This window comes from Lissotriton helveticus, chromosome 7 (genome assembly GCF_964261635.1).
Source record: "Lissotriton helveticus chromosome 7, aLisHel1.1, whole genome shotgun sequence".
NCBI lineage: Eukaryota > Metazoa > Chordata > Amphibia > Caudata > Salamandridae > Lissotriton > Lissotriton helveticus.
This window is the reverse complement of record NC_136068.1, coordinates 853612945-853628434: the sequence shown is the minus strand read 5'-3', so window position 1 is coordinate 853628434 and position 15490 is coordinate 853612945.

The following is a 15490-nucleotide window of genomic DNA, read 5'->3' as shown; positions in this document are numbered from 1 at the left end:
ACTAATTCCCCCATACATTTCGCAGAAATCCTGAACGAAATCTTAAATATTTCTGATACCAGTGGAGTCTCAAATGTATTTAAGACAGTGTTTTCAGGGGCTCTAACACCATTTAAAGCCATTCTGGGTATTTTTCCAGACTTTGTCCATTCCGTCTTTGGTGGACTTCCTCTCCTTTTGGGACTAGTGGCAGGAATCCTATTTTTGATCCTGTTATTTCGCTATGGCAAACCGTGTAACAGACAAAACACCTGCGACAAGGGAAGAAACAATCCTAGCCATTGGATACCGGGACCGGATATCTAAAATCCTTGGACTGTCCCGGCTTAGAGACCTGAACATGACTTGGTTTCTTTCATTTAGACCTATGTGGCAAAGCTGTGTTTTACCTGTATTAAGGTGCTTGCTATGCGGAGAAGAATGCGTGTTGGACACCTGTCTGACACTACAATCGGATGCGCCAATGGATGCAGAAACTTTGTTGGGTCCGGTTACGGCTCATGCATTGTGCTGTCCCCAGCGGCTACCAATCCTGATGACGGCATTCGTGGAGACTTCACCACTACGATTAAGGGGTAGTGAGGTTCAAGATGAAAGCAGCATCGATCAGGTACAACCTTCTGTCAGCTATGCTGATCCAAACATCAATGAAGGCAATCATGCTCATGAATGCATGGTAACATCTTTTTCCGAGTTAATGGAACTTTCACAGGAAGCTGTTGACAGCTTTTTCGAGAGTCTAAATGATATGATGTTCTCACCAGAGCAGAAATAATGACTTTTGAACAAGCTAGCACAAGGCGTTCCCAACACCCTGAATTTGGCCTTCAACTTTGATAATAAAGTATCATGAACAATTTTCTCCAGTTTACGGACAGCGGAACATAATTTTTCAGCGGCCCCAAAAATATTTTGCAATTTTTCGGGACACTTATCCTCTGCTTAAAGTAGAAACTATTCTTAGAGAACTATCAGCCTGATTCATGTAGCCAATAGCGCTCGCAAAAGGGCCAGATTCTGAGAATCTGGCCCTTTGCGAGTGCGATTTTTGCATTTGGTATTCATGATCCCAAATGCAAAAATCGCTATTTAAGAATTAGCAAATATGCGAGGAATAGCATTTAAGGAATCTCTATTAGAGATTCCTCAAATGCTATTCATGACACATTAAAAAATTGCGATTTTGCACTTTTGGGGCCGCTATTTACCGAGAGGTCAGACCTGTCGGTAAATAGCAAAAACTCAGAAAAATGCTTTTAAAAGCATTTTTCTAAGTTGCATGTTGCACACACACATGTCCTTTGGACATGTGTGTGTGCAACACCTGTTCAAATGTGCATTTTAGGGGTGCTACAGGGCGTCCTTTGGACACCCCTGGCACCCTTAAAATCGCTATCTTATTTGCGAGTAGCAAATTGCTACTCGCAAATAAGGGATACTCCCCATTCATTCCTATGGGCCTCTTGGCCCATAGGAATGAATGGGGAGTTTTTGCGAGTAGCAAATTGCTACTCGCAAATAAAGAACATGTAGGAATCGCTATTTAATTAGCAATTCCTACATGAATGCCGTTTTGCGTGTCCTCAATAGCGAGTCGCTATGATTCGCTATTAGGGCCACGCAAAACGGCCTGTACATGAATCAGGCTGTATATTTCTATTTTAGGACCTTTAGAGTCATTAGCTGCCCTCTGGCCTGTTCATAAATATTTTATTTTATGATGAAATGGTCTCGCATTTTTTTTCTTCTGTATTAAGAGCCATTTCATGTGTAATTTTCATATTTTATTAATAATGATGTATGAATATGCGTGATTTATTTAGCATTAATATACTGCTTGAGTGCATATAATGTATATATATATCTTTTCGTATATTTCATGTTTCAAAATGCATATGGATGTATTTTGGGGTGGTACGGTATACACATGCTCTACTAGTATATTTACTATGCCTAGATCTTGTAAATATGGACATAGTCAGCGTGGAGTGGGTGTGATGTATTCCTATAGGTTCTGTATCGATTCCCCTATTCCTGACCCTGTTCTGGTTAATACTTAACTAGCAGCCGACCCACGGTGCAAAAAACCGTTATCTGATTAAGCCACACCACGGCACAGAAACGTGTTATCTGATTAGGTAATAACGCATGCCATCTAATTAGACAAGCACTATTCCTCCAGCCCCTGATAAGGCATACGGAGTTCTCAAAACAAATCAAACCTATGACACCCTGGGAAAATCCCTGCGGCCATTGTTTTGAATTCACCGAGAACTTCAGCAAAAGAATGTGCGAACAAGCCCGTTCGTATGACATCCTTATTGACGTATCCATGTCCATCCTTACGTCAATCTCGACACCTTACAGGTATAAATATTACCGACATTGCCTTAAGCAAACACACGCGGTGGTGACGAGATCGGAGCAGCGAGACGTGCTGAGGAGCCCAGCAGAGAGCGAAGCCCACACGCGCTGCCCCGCCTTCCTGACGCGCTGAGAACGAGACGCTGTTTTCTCCTGCCGAGAAATCCAGCTCCGGCGCTTCCAAGCAGCCCTCGCAGGCAGCTGGAATATCAAGACCAGAGACGAGAGATACCAGCCCTCAACCATTCTAGATCTCAGGTACAGAACTGAACAACCCCTTGCAGAGAATTCTTGAGTCAGTCACTTGGCAAAACAAACTTAACTTAAACTGCTACTTATCTACTCCCGCCCACGTATTAGGCTTAGGTCAGGTACACTGGGGTAGGCGTGGTTAGAAGCACCAGTTGAGTACGATTAGCCAAATGTATATATGTATATATCTATTTTATCGATTTTAAATATCATATGGCTTAGAAAACATATCAATGCTTCTGCAGTAATATTTTATACTTCTGCTTTTATTGTATGCACTTTACTTAACCATAAGTATCGCAATAATATCGATTCATTTCTCTTGTACGAGAAAAGAGACTGATCAATAAATACCATCTTTTATTGAACACGCCCGTCTCTTCCTTTTCTCTACAATCTGGTGAAACTAAGAATGCACGTACTGACTGAGTAACATAAGTTGTCTTTTGTTTTCACACGACTCTAGAGATACACTCTTGATTGGGGGAGAGCAAAGTTGTCATGTTCTATGGTTGTCAGAAACTAAATCCCTTCTTGTCTATCCAGGGAAGTTAAACTCCTCCTTGTCTATTCGAGAAAGTTTCTAGTGAACTCTGAGCTAGCTGGCAAAACCAAAAACTTTAAGTCTAATATCGTCAGTAGAAGACCTAGTTAACCTCTGCCCTAGGTCTATACTATTGAAGATATTATTCCAATGCGCAGAGCCTATTGGGATAATAGGAACTACACTACAAGAGAATCTTTGGATTTCCGGCTCATTACTAAGCATGGGCGTAAAATCCGTTCCGTTCGCGGAATTTGCGGATTTTCTGCAATTTTGCGGTCTGCGAATCTCGCGAAATTGCAGAAAAATCCGCGAAATCGCGGTTGGGACGGATTTTCAAAAACTGAAGTACATGAAGCACTTACAGGGTTACAGCAGGTGCCCAAGTTGAAGCTAATTTCTTTGTAACCATTTACAAAATGGTTACAAAGAAATTAACTTCAACTTGGGCACCTGCGGTCCCCCTGAAAGTGCGTCCTGAGTGGCACCTTCAGAGTTGTTGCCTATTTGCAACTATTCTCTGACCCTGCTCTGACCCTCGAAGCATGGTCAGAGAATAGTTACAAGTATGGCACAATGCTCCAGGCTGTCACAAAAATTAAACCACAACAGGAAGCACTTACAGATAAGGATGCAGGTACCAGACTTGAAGCTCAAATTCAGTAACACATTAACCAGCCCCCGGTTAAGGCTGGGCAGGTGTGCTTTCTCCCCATAATCTACAGTGGTGAACCAGAGGGTGCTGTGATGAACCAGAAGGTGCAGTTGTGAACCAGAGGGCGCTGTGATGAACCAGAGGGTGGCAGTGGTGAACCAGAGGGTGGCAGTGGTGAACCAGAGTGTGCTGTGATGAACCAGAGGGTGGCAGTGATGAGACAGAGGGTGGCAGTGATGAGACAGAGGGTGGCAGTGATGAACCAGAGGGTGACAGTGATGAACCAGAGGATGGCAGTGGTGAACCAGAGGGTGGCAGTGGTGAACCAGAGGGTGGCAGTGATGAACCAGAGGGTGGCAGTGGTGAACCAGAGGGTGGCAGTGATGAACCAGAGGGTGACAGTGGTGAGCCAGAGGGTGACATTGGTGAACCAGAGGGTGGCAGTGATGAACCAGAGGGTGGCAGAGATGAACCAGAGGGTGGCGCTGCTAAACTGCTTGGAGCCCTGTGTGTGTGAGCCCCCGCGCTGCTGAGCTGCCCTGGGGTTATGAGCCCACGCGCTACTGAACTGCCCCGGGGGCCCAGTGGGTGTGAGCCCCCATGCTGCTGAACTGCCCCGGAGCCCTCTCAGTGTGAAAATAATTCATGCTCATTTGCCTGGGAGCCCTCTGGGTGTGAGCACACATTGTGCTAAGTGCCCCCTGCACCTGGAACATATATACCCGTACCGAACAGCACCATTATGCTCTTGCACCATGAAGTCTGGTGCCTGGATGCTCCTAATCCGTGTAGGTGGTACCACCCGCTGGTGCAGTCAAAATGTAAAGTCATAACTTGCTACACAGCACCAATAAACACGTGTCCCCCCTGGCACCAGTATGCGCATGTACCAGGCATGGAGCACCCGCATGCCACTGCACCCTACTGCCCAGCGCCAGCATATGTCTGTACGGGGCAGTTTAGTATGAGATGGGACATTGTCCAGCAGCAGCAGCTGCATGCGCCTGAACCCACTGAGCAGGATCAGAATGGCTTTGTACCAACACGCACAGCAGAGCTATATTGGACATCTGAAGGATTCTGGGGTCCTGTGCCAAACTTATTTTTGCATCCATGAGTTTCCCGAGTGCCATCCCTGTGTAGCTCCTGTGACCAGGAGGCTGCTTTCTCCTCATCTGCTGCTCTGCTCGGTCTCTGACCCTTTATAAACAAGATGCATGTGAACTCGCATAGAAGCCCCGCCCATTTGGCCCCGTCCACCACACACTAGCGGTATGAAACGTCTTTCCGCCCGTCCCCACTATAATGGCCAGCTCACTCAAGGGACCTCGGCGCCTTTTGGCACGCTGGCAAAGTTACAGGCACACGTGGTCACATATTTGTGCAAATGGCACAAAAATCCGCAAGTTTGCGGGACAATTCGCAAACTCGCTGATTTTTTTGCCATTTCGCACGAATTCGCGGACTGCAAACTCGCAAATTCCGCACATACTTACTCATTACACAGATAGGGTGTTGAATTCCGCAGTGGGAGCAAGAGAAACGAGTAGCACATCTAAGGAAGCAAGCTAGTGCATAAAGTACACATAGTGTGCGGTAGTAAGGACGGAAGAAAGGATGGAAGTGTGGAAATTACCCACTGCTATTGATGGGTAGTAGTTACGAAGAAGGCTGAATAAAGGGCCTTGACTATGAATTTGAATTAAAGAAGAATAATTGATAAGCCCAGCCAAGAAAGGCAGTAAGTAGGTGTGTGTATTTGTGGATGATGTGTTGATTGAGCGGAAAATGAATAAGGTGAAAAATAAGAGAGGCTGCAGAGATGCAAACTTTCCATTTCTGTGTAAGGGAAGTGGGTGTTTAGTTTTCCAGTGCATATATATATATATATATCGATCATGTGACCAAGCCTCGTGTCGGAGGCGAAACGCGTCACGCGGACTTGCTGGGTTTTATTTATTGAAATAAACCACTAAATGCACGAAGAAATTTGGGTCTGTTCTGTTCGTCTTCTTTGAGAACTGTTTGTGAGGAAAACGGACAGTGGTGAGACGGTGGTCTCATCGGGCGAAGTTCGAGACATATATATATATATATATATATATATATATTATTTTTATTTATTTTTCACTGAAAAAAACTTAGGTTTTAGGTATCTTATAGTTAGGAATTTAGGAATTAGTATTTAAAAACCTTGCAAATTCACTGAAAAAACCATAGGTGTTAGCCTCGTCATAGTTAGGAATTAGCATTTAAAAACCTTGGAAATTCACTGAAAAAACCATAAGTTTCACACATGTTATAGTTAGGAATTAGCATTTAAAAAACCTTTGAAATTCACTGAAAAACCATAGGTTTTAGGCGCGTTATAGTTAGTAATTAGCATTAAAAAAAACACAGAAATTCACTGAAAAATCCTTAGGTTTCACACATGTTATAGTTAGCTGGGCATTTCACTCATACGAAACCTTTGAAATTCCCCGGTTATAGTTAGTTCAGCTAACTATAACTCGCGCGCCCGCAATGCACTGCTGATGACGTCACGTATTACATCACTCATGATATGGTCAGTGACATCACTCATGACATCACTGTGGTCATCAGCAGTTGGGATTTCACGTCAAAACACAACGCAGAGCCCCCGAGGCCGAGAGGTAACCTAAAGGCAGAGTGTTGGAGGATGCCACAGTCTTCAGGTGTGCAGTTGATGCCAATGCATTCAATGGCAAATGGGAGAGGGGTAGCAGCATCGGAAGCTGCTAGAGTGGAGTCCAAGACATTTGATACAGTTTCAAACTATTAGTTTGGTAGTTGATTTTACTGAAGGAAGGCGGTGGTGTCCAAAAAAAGCACGGAAATTCGCCTTCGGCAAAGGGGTCAGTGTAGCAAACTTTGGATGGAAAACATTTTGAGTGACACTTAACCCATGGAGTTAATGACTTGACTTAGTAAGAATCTGATGAGCCCAGAGACAACACACAGCTTGGCTGAACCATTACGTGCGAGGAATGGCATCTCAAAGGTCCCCGGTTCGATACCGGGTAGACACATGAACAAGTAGAGAGCAACAGACCTTTGGAGGCAAACAATAGTATTTTGTGTGTACACCCTACCTTCCCTTCTGAGTGTTGTTATTGATTCAGTGTGTCTTGGTAAATATGAAATGGTAATTTTATACGTGTAACTTTAAACGCTGTTGGGAGATGTGATGCCTTCTGTCTGCTTTTATTGAAAAATGCTTTAAAGTATGCCATACTTCAGTAATGTTCATGTGTAAATTGGCACATCCAGATGGAATGGTATCTGGGCAGCTGCAACGGTTCGCACTTAGAAGCTGGTATCCGACACCTGTCTATAGGTATTATACCAGAAGTCCTATCTGCTGAAAATGTCTACATGTAAGTGTAAGGAATTATTTAATAGTTATTATTATTTTTTGTATTTTAATGGAGGGCAGTGACAGTGACACACTTCTTCTATGTCTACAAACCACGTGCATTGACACAATGATTAAATAGAGTGTTTTAAATGCTGCCCGCCAGATTCGAAAAATGCCGGTTTGGCACACGAAATGTGTTACTTGGCAAACTGTATAGTTTGAATAAATAAATGCCAGAAAATTCTGTGGTTTGTCGGTCCTGCTATTTTATATTTGGAGCTGGAATGGGAGGTATATGCAGTACATTTCTCAGAGGAAGGGAACAGGATACTCCTTGAAAACTTAAAGGCTTGCATCCTGTTTTGTGTGTAGTTATCATCTACACACAATCAACACAAAGGCGCTTCTAAAAACCACCCTTATCCCAAACATTAGTTAATTTTCAATTTAAAGCGGTTTTTTACATTTTTTTTGAGAGAGTCGCATATCCATTGTGGATTTGAAAACGAAAAGCTCATATTTAATACACAACAGCAACTTTAGGATTTATAAGTCTCTGTTGCACCGTGTGCATGTGGCAGTGACTCTCTGAGCAGCTGTGTAAGTGTCTAGTGTGGTCTGTAAGTGGATGCATTAGTATTTAAGTGGACCTATGAATGGGTGCTTGACTATCTGAGTGTGTCTGTCAGTGGGTGTGTGACTGTATGAAGGGGTGTGTGACTGTCTGAGTGGGTCTTTAAGTGGGTGTGTGAGTCTCTAAGTGGGTCTGTAAGTGTATGCCTGAGTGACTGAGTAGGTCTGTGAGAATGTGCATGAGTCTCTGAGTGGGTCTGAGAGTGAGTGCATCAGTGTCACACTGGACTGTGAGTGGATGTGTGAGTCTCTCAATGGGTCTGTGAATGGGTGTCTCAATGTCTAAATGGATCTGAGAGTATATGTGTGAGTGTATATATGGGTCTGTGAGTAAGTGTGAGTGTCTAAGTGTTCTATGAGTGGGTATGTGACTCTCTGAGTGGGTCTGTGAGTGGGTGCTTGAGTGGCTGGGTGGGTTTGTGAATGTGTGCCTAAGTTGCTGAGGGCATCTGAGAGTGGGTGCATCAATGTCTATCTGGAAATATGAGTGAGTGCTTGAGTGTCTATGTAGGTTTATGATTGGTACATCAGTATCTGTGTGGGTCAGGTAGTGGGTGCATGAATGTCTGAGAGGATCTGTAACTGGGTGCATGGGTGTCTGAATGGGTCTGTGAATGGGTGAATGATTGCCTGAGAGGGTCTGTGAGTGAGTGCATGAGTGACTAAGTGGGCCTGTGAGTGTGTGCATGAGTCTCTGAGAGGGTCTCAGAGTGGGTGTGTCAGTGCCCAACTGAATCTATGAGTGGGTGTATGAGTGTCTGTGTGGGTCTGTAAATGGGAGCATGAGTCTTTGAGTGGGGCTGTGAGTGGGTTCCTGAGTGTCTGAGTGCCACTGTGGCTGGGTATGGGATTTACTCAGTGGTCTGTGAGTGAGTGCCTCGGTCACTGAATGGGTCTGTGAATAGTTGTGTGAGTATCTGAGTGGGTCTGTGAGTGAGTGCATGAGTGTCTGAGTAGATCTGTGGATGGGTGCATGGCAATCTGAGTGGGTCTGTGAGTTGATGCATGAGTCTCTGACTGGGTCAGTGAGTGGTTGTATGAGGGTCTCAGTTGGTTAGTGAGTGGGTTTATGAGTGGGTGCATTAGTGTATGAGAAGGTCTGGAAGGGAGTGCTGAGTGTCTGAGTGGGTCTTTGAGTACATATGTAAGTGTCTGAGAAGGACTGTGAGTTGGATGTGTGCGTCTCTTAGTGGGACTTTGAGTGGGTATACCAGTGTCTAAATGGGTCTGTGATTGGGTATATGAGTGTCAGACTGCGGTCTGTGAGTGGGTGTGGTAGAGTCTGATTGGGTTTGTGAGTAGGTGTGTTAGTGTCTGAGAGGCTCTGTGAGAACATGCCTGAGTGTCTGAGTCGGACTGTGATTTGGGTGTGTCAGTATCCCAGTGGGTCTCTGAGTGGTTGTGTGGCGATCTGAGTGGGTCTTTGAGTGGCTACAATGCTGTCTCTGGGTCTGTGAGTGGGTGTGTGAGTGTATGAATAGGTATGCTAGTGGATGCATGTGTGAATGAGTCTGTGACTGAGTGCATGCGTGCCTGAGTGGGTCTGTGAGTGGGTGTAGCACGTAATCAGTGACCATGTCAGTGGGTGCATTAATGTCTGACTGGTTCTTTGAATGAGTGCATGAATCATTGAATGGGTCTGTGCATGTGTGTGTGAGTATCTTAGTGCCCCTGTGACTAGCTGTGTTTGCATTTGAGTGGGTCTGGGAGTGTGTGCATCAGTGTCTGAGTGGATCTGTGACTAGGTTCATGAATGTCTGAGTGGGTGTGGGAGTGTGCCAGTGGATCTGTGAGTAACTGCATGAGTGTCTGAGTGGGTCTGTGAGTGTGCGTGATTTTCTGAGTGATATGTGAGTAGGTGTGTTATTTCCTGAGCGGGTCTGTGAATGGCTGTTCCAGTGGCTCAGTGGGTCTGTGAATGGGTGTGTGATTGTATGAGTGGGCTTGTAAGAAGGTGCATCAATCTCTCAGTGGGTGTGTCAGTGTCTGAGTGGCCCTGTGACTGCTTACATCTGTGTCTGAATAGGTCTGTGTGTTGGTGCATGAGTGTCTGTGTGGGTCTGTGAGTCGCTGTGTCAATCTTTGAGTGGGTCTGTAAATGGGTTCATGAGTGTATGAGTAGTTCTGTGAGAAGGTGTGTGAGTCTCTGGGTGGGTCAGTGAATGCATGTTTGATTGTCTGAGTGGGTCTCTGACTGGGCATATGGGTGTCTGAGTCGGTCTGTGTCTGGGTGTGTTAGTGCCCGACTAAGTCTGTTAGTGGGTGTGTTAGTGTTTCAGTGGGTCTCTAAATTGAAGAGTCAGTCTCTGAGTGGGTATGTGACTGGGTGCATGTGTGTCTGAGTGGGTCTGTGAGTGGGTGTGCGAGTCTGTGAGTAGGTCTCTGAGAGGATTTGTGAGTATATCAGTCAGTCTGTGAGTGGTTGCAGTAGTGCCTGAGTGGGTCTGTGAGTAGGCACATGAGTGTCTGACTGGGTCTCAAAGGGGGTCCATAAGTGTCTGAGTGGGTCTGTTAGTGGGTGCATAAATATCTGAGTGGGTCTGTGAGTGTGTGTATTAGTGTGTGAGTGAGTGTGTGAATGTATATTTTATTTTTACAGCAAGGTTTGCAACTCTGCTGCAATGTTACAAGGTGGTTGCACTGAGCATCACAATGGAGTTGCAACTCCATGCACATGGAAAAAATGTTTAAAGGTAATTACTAACACATAAGGTGTCCTTGGCAGACCCCTGTATTGTCCCCAGGTGGTCAGGGTACATTTACCCCACCCCCTTTTACTACATTTGGCCTATTTTTCTACTGCTAGTGACCGTTCCCCGATGTCTAACATGACAACTGAAACTTTTTACTCAGGTTGCAGCAAGGCAATGAAGATAATGCTGTTAGCACATGGATTTGCGACACAAAGGAGTTGGAAGCCACCGCATTCCCATATATATAAAAACATTTCCCCAATATCCCAAAAACTACTGAATGGATTTACACCAATTAACAAAAAGGTAGCTTTCTGGACCAACAGCTTCCTAGCTGTGTAATTTCGTTCAGCGGACAGAGCTGTAGTTTTATCTGAAATCCCTAAGGGACATTGCATGGGAAAAACATGTTTTGGACCCCCATGTTTCCCGGCTCACACTTGAAGGTAGGGTGACCAACCTTCCGTAAATTTCACGGACAGTCCGTAATTTCGGCCGTCTGTCCATTGTCCGTGAAGGATTCTTTAACGGACGCCATTTGTCCGTCATTTTAACAGGGCACCGGTTGCCCCACCCTAAAGCCGGCACAGCTTGCACCCACCTCCCTTCTTCACTCCGATGCTGCACCAAAGCTCCTCAGCTACTCAGCAGCATTGGAGAGGCACAGCGGGATGGCAACCCTCGCACCTCCAGCCCTTGATGACCTGTTAAGAGGTGCTTCGAAGGTGAATGAGAGGGAGGGGCAGCAGGTTCAGGAGCAGCGACATCTATTCACATGCAAACAGGCCTGAATGCATCATGTCTCTGCTATTTAGAGGGGGGCTCACACATTCCATTTCTACCCAGGGCCCCAAACCTCCTAGACTCGGCCAGATTACACCCCTGATTACACCGAGGCAGCATGTGCTTCTCTTCACCGAGCTTATTTACTGTCACTAAATTGTAAGCAAACCTCGGTTCTTCAAACATGCAGTCTATAATGTAATACAGTAAAGAAATGGCACAATCGCACCCACACTGATTAACAAAGTATGGAGGACAATCAGTTCAATCAGTTCTCTTAGAGTATCTCCTGTAAGTACTGTACATCACAGTGGGGGATGGCATTTTGGACAGAGAGCCTAGCCTGTCTTCTCGTTGTCTTGTGCAGGAGGGGGCGAGGAGCCCAAGATGATACTAGAATACTGCATGCCCACCCCTGTGCCCACCCTGGTGGATCCTGTCCCCTCTCCTGTGATGGCTCCTGCCCTCCCCTCAGTGATGGCTCCTGTCCCCCCATGTGGTGTCTCCAGTCCACCCCCCGCCTGTGATGGCTCCTGTCCCCCCATGTTGTGGCTCCAGTCCACCCCCGCCTGTGATGGCTCTTGTCCCCCCCCTGTGGTGGATCCTGTCTCCGCCCTGGGTGGCTTCTGTCCCAGTCCTGGAACGGACCCTTCAGCGAGGGTGAAGTTCTTGATGGGCCTCTTCTCAAAAGGGCTCAGCTCAAAATTAATATGGAAAGGTGGGCGAGTAAGTAAGTGAAGGGGTGGGTGAATGGCTGGATTAGTGAAAGGGTGAATGGATGAATGAAAGATTGAATAACTGGATAATGAGAGAGGATGGATGGATTGATGAGTGAGGGGAAGGATGGAGAGAAAATGTAAATAGCTGGATGTATGGGTGGAAGGGTAGCTGGATGAGGGGAAAGATGGATGAGGGGAAGGATGATGGATGAGGAGAAGGATGGATGGATGGAGGGGAAGGATGGATGGATGGATGGATGATGGGTGAAAGGATGGATGGATGGAGAGTGGGTGGGTGAAAGGATGGATGGATGGATGATGAGTGGGTGGGTGAAAGGATGGATGGATGATGAGTGGGTGGGTGAAAGGATGGATGGATGAGTGGGTGGGTGGATGGTGGGTGGGTGAAAGGATGGGACAGTGGATTGGATGGTGGGTGGCTGAAAGGATGGATGAGTGGGTGGATGGTGGGTGGGTGAATGGTTGGGTGGTTGATGGGTGGGTAGGTGGATGAGTGAAATGATGGATGGATTGATGGATTGATAAGTGCAAGGGTGAATGACTGGACATATGAGTGAAAGGGTGGATGTAAGGATGGATGAGTGAGTGAAAGGGAGGGTAGATGGACAAAAGGATGAATAGATGTGTAAAGGAGTGAAATGATAGATGGATGAATGATAGGGTCAATGGATGGATTCATGAGTGGATGAGTAGATGGATGGATGGGTGGATGGATGGATGGAAGGAAGGATGGCTAAGTGAAAGGGTCAATGGAGAGAGAAAGGGAGGATGGATGGATGACTAAAAGAGTGGATGGGTGGAAGGATTAGTAAGTGAAAGGATGGCTGGATTGGTGAAAGGGTAAATGGCTGAATGGATGAGTGAATGGATGGATGGATGGGATGAAGAGTGGATGGATAAGTGTACAGATGGATAGGGTGAAAGGGTGGATGGATGGATGGATAATGGAGGATGAGTGAAAGGATGGATGAGGGGATGGATGAGGGGATGGATGAAGGGATGGATGAGTGAAATGATAGATGGAAGGATACATGATGGATAGGTTTGCAAATGGTTGAATATGTTTGGAAATGGTTGGGCTTACTTATATGCTATTGCGCGACCTCTGATGTGTCTGTAAAACGTACCTATTGTCCTGAAGTTTTGTCCTGAATTTTGACCTCCTGTCCTGAATTTGTGTCCTGAATTTTGACCCTTTGTCCTGAATTTTTACACTCACCGTCCTGAATTTGCACCAATGCCAGTTGGTCACCCTACTTGAAGGATCACCCCAAAACTTTCAACACAGCCGTTGTGCTGAGTGTCGCACAAATTTGAACATTTCTTGAAGATTCGTCAACTGGCGCCAAAGTTATTGGGTAAAAAGAAAATGCTTTTTCTGTGGAAACTATATCCCCACCACAACTACCTACTAGTGACTACCAGTAGGTAATATATATGTAAGTGTTAGAAGGTGATTCTGAGCGGCCTGGATTTTTGCTTTTTGAACACCTAATTGTTGAGCTTTTACTGTGGGATAGCCTCATAAGTTGGGACTCACCCACAGTGAACTCATGATGGTAAGAGACTGCATGTGGATTTTACTGGTATCCCCCTGGTGAGAGTAGGCCTCTGAGCTGCAACCGGAGTAAGGGGCACCGGGCTGTTACATGCAGACACATGTGTACAGGCATGTGCACACACGTAGGGGCTGCACAGGGGAGATTCCTGGCGTGTGCAGCCCAGGAGCATCTACAGATTGAATGGTGTGGCAGAAATTATGCAGAGCTGAGTGGGGACATGGAATAGGCTTTATACAATGGGAAGAAACATGTAAGGAAAAGTCAGTGTGCTTTACTGTTTTCACTGAAGTACCACTCCATTCGTCTCCTATGAGGATGGGGATCACATGGGATAGTTTCACTTCTCTAGGGCCTACAACTTCCAGACACACACTAAAGTCCACTGTAACTGAGGTTATAAGAAGTATTCTGCTGAGTCCAAAACCATATCTGTACTGCTTATGGGTCATCCAGAAATGTCATATTCCTCTGCCTAAGCTCATAACCAAAGTCTGGCTGGGTCTGACTCTGCCAGGCTGGATTAATGACCTTCCTCCCCAAGCTGAAGCATCGGAGACCTGGCCCTTCACGGCAAGCATTCTAAGGGTGAAGGTCTCCTCTCCAAGAAAGAGAGAAGGTAGGTGGAGCTACAGGTTATACATCAGCAGCTGTTACCTGGTGCCAGGCACCAAGCTGCTCTGGAGAGAAGGCAGCAAGGGGGGAAGGGGCTTTTCAGAGACCATGTGGCATGAGACCCCTGGACGATGCCATTTTTTGACTATCCCAGAGGCCTGGGCAAGAAGGAGGGAGCAGGGGCAGAGAGAGGATGCGTCGCTGCCTGATAGGGCAAGCAGAGCCTTCCTGCCTGCCAGCCCCCTCAAAATTATTTTAAAAAGGTCTTGCACAGGAAGAGGAGCTCTCTCTGGGGTGTGGTCTGCTGAGGAAGACTAGTGCTGGAGCCTTGCACCATGGGCAGTTGGAAGGAAGAACCCCCTGACTGGCCCAGGACCCTGAATTACGCCAGGAGGGGAGTCCAGGACCAGGGAGCCAAAGCCTGGGACTCTGCGCAAGGAGTAGAGAGGCCCAGGAGGAGAGCCAGGAGAGAGGCTGGCACAGGGAGCCGGTGAAGAATACTCCCTGCTGAATTCACCCTCCTTGAGACCAGGATGGTGAAGGAAAGTGCTCTCAGTGGGCGGGTCGCGCTACCAGGAGCAAGAGGAGCCAAAATGGTGAAGATCGGCCACCTGGGGGCAGAGATACGCCCCCAGAAGGTAGGTGACCTTTGACCCCTGAAGAGGACCGACAACGAAGAGCGTGGGGCTTCATCGCCCATCCCAGATGTGCCCCGGGGTGGGTGAGGTCCTGGGGCTGCTCCACAAGAAGAGGAAGTTGCGGAGTGCAGTCACGCTCCCTATGAAATTATCCTAAATGGGGTGTCAGGAGCCCACCTTGGCCCCCGGAAGATACTGGTTGGGGCCGGGACCCCCAACTCTGGGCCCCGGTGATGGTGGTGAGGAGGGGAAGGGCATGCCATTGCGTGTTCCCCATCACGGTCGAAGACTAGCCGGTGATCACTGTTGCGCTCCCTGTGAAGAACGTCTGGGGACCCGGGACCCCCAACTCCAGGCCCCGAAGCCAGGAAGACCAGTGGGGGAGCGCTATCATGCACCCCATAAAAATTGCCCCAGAGGGCCCTGGAATTCCGACCTCCGGGCCCCGGTGTGATGCTGAGAGGGGGGGAGTGCCGCCGCACTCCCTACAGCAGTGGGAAGGAGGAGGGAGTGCCATTGCACTCTCCCGAGGCCTCGCTTGACCAGCGGCAGTCGGCGTGTCTGCCTGCCACAGCGGGCAGGTCAGAATGGATGTGCCGGCTAACGTGACCACACACGGAGGTGCGGGACAATCG